The sequence below is a fragment of the Sorex araneus genome, chromosome 6 (assembly GCF_027595985.1).
Source record: "Sorex araneus isolate mSorAra2 chromosome 6, mSorAra2.pri, whole genome shotgun sequence".
NCBI lineage: Eukaryota > Metazoa > Chordata > Mammalia > Eulipotyphla > Soricidae > Sorex > Sorex araneus.
This window is the reverse complement of record NC_073307.1, coordinates 155,567,547-155,569,784: the sequence shown is the minus strand read 5'-3', so window position 1 is coordinate 155,569,784 and position 2,238 is coordinate 155,567,547. Positions and strand designations below refer to the sequence as shown.

Sequence of the window (2,238 nt, the reverse complement as noted above, 5' to 3'; positions counted from 1 at the left end):
ATGTTTTACATATTATTGTGGAAACTGCCATGTTGTAGGGAAAATAAATGTGACTTAATAAAATATCACTAATGAAATACATTATAAAAGGACTGTGATTTTAAGACTACCCCCTTGATCATTCATATTCAAATATCACAAAACTGGGCATACTATTTTCCTTTATTAGGTGATTACATTTTTAGGAAGAAATGTTATTACAATAATAATTTAGCAGCAAGTAGGTCTTAAAATGTAAGTCACTGCATATTGTAGCATCGGGATAACTATGGTGTAGAACACAGATGTTATTTTGTCTGTTTTCATGGCATGGTTAGAGCTGGGCTGTACACACATGAAGACGACAGTCCCATAGAAAATGTAGACTGTAATGAGATGAGAAGCATGGGTGGATAAAACCTTCTGGTATCTCTTAGCTAAGTGCATATTCAGGGTGGTGATATATATCTATAGATAGGAAATCAAGATAAGAAAGATAGCATAAAAGATGCTGAAATTTGTCTAGAACCATATCACTAATATGTCTACCAGAGCAGGAAAGAGTTATGACAGCTGGAATGTCACAGATAAAATGGTGGACCAAATTGGGCTTACAGAAAGAGAGACTGAATGTGTCCCTGATGTGGATAGAGGCATTTAGGAAACCACAGATGTGGGGACCTATGGCCAGAGATACAGATACACCCGGTGTCATGGTGGTGATGTAATGCAGTGGGCTTGCATGCTGTTTCAGAATAGCGATCATAGGACACTGATGCCAAGAGATAATTCTCCCAGTGGCAAATACTGCAAAAAAGTACATCTGAGTAGTACGTGCATTCTAGGAGATAAGTTTGTCTCCTATAAGCAATTCAGACATGACCTTGTGAGTGATAGTGGCAGAATAACAAAGATCCACCAAAAAAAGCTTACTAACTGAGTGAAGATGACAGTCAATGAGAATCAACGCGATCATTTCCAGGTTTCCAACTATACTGATGAGATAGATGAAAGTGAATATGATAAATAGAACCTGAAGTTCTGGGACATTAGTGAGTCCTAGAAGGATGAATTCTGTCACTTTTGTGTTGTTCTCCATAATAGTCATGAGTGAATCAAAACATATCCTTCAGCAATGAGAAATAAAAGAATAGAGTGATAAGTAAACAAAACAACAATGAAGTAGAATTGAAACAAAACATATTTATAGAGATCATTAATTAAGTATAACATAATACTTGTTTAATAATAATTATTAATTCAGCATAAAGTATAACAATGGTTCTTGTTTAAATGTTATTCAGACCTAAAGTATTGATTTGACAACAAAATTTAAGGCACATTGTCTATAGAGCAACATAATATTGAAATGAAGAATCTTTGTTAAAGAATCTCCTACTTTCTAAATTTTTAAAATTTATAAATTGAGATGTACAAAAGTAGTTTCTTGATCAAGTTGATATATCATCTGTTTATAGCTTTGATTTAAATAAATTTTCAAACTTAAAAGCATGACTGACAAATAATAAACTGCACATATATCATGTGTATAGTTGATAAGGGTTTTTATATTTGAATGCACCCAAAATGGTAATGAACAGGTATATCTCAAATCAATTAAGTGAGCCTAGTAAATGCTTGCACTTTTATATTGCATATAGGTGAGGAGTTCAGATTCAGGTGTGGATGAGATTTGGTCTTGTAATCTGTTTTATTTCCTTTGTTCATATCCTTGGTTCACCAAGACATTTTATCCCCTCTAGATTTATTGTTCTTCCCATCATCTTCCAGCATGGGTGTCTTTTCTAATTAACCACAAGAATTATTTATCTGCTTTATTTATTTTTTAAAATTAACAATTAAGTATGAGTCGGAAAGCATCCTTTCTTAAATAACTTTTTGATGCAATCACTGTCATAAGATATTTCAGTGACAGATATCAAACGTTGTAAATTTCTATTTCGAATTTAGAATGTGAGAAGCCATGTTTTCAAAACTTCTATAGATGCAAAGCTAGCATGAGATATATCAGATCTAACACTCAATTCCAGTTGTGAACAAGAGCCTTTACTTTTTGTCATATCAGCAGCAGAATTTAAAAATATGCTAGTGGGGCTGGAGCTATAGTAGAGCGAGTAGGGCATTTGCCTTGCATGTTGCCAACCTGGGTTCCATTCCCAGCATCCGATATGGTCCCCTGAGCACCGCCAGAGTAATTCCTGAGTGCAAAGCCAGGAGTAACCCCTGTGCATTGCCAGG

At 34.5% G+C, this 2,238-nt stretch overlaps 1 pseudogene; it reads right to left on the bottom strand.

The window, feature by feature from the left end:
- Positions 1-210: 210 nt before the first annotated feature.
- Positions 211-1,087, bottom strand: LOC101557305 (olfactory receptor 5B3-like; annotated as a pseudogene).
- Between the last annotated feature and the right edge of the window lie 1,151 nt (positions 1,088-2,238).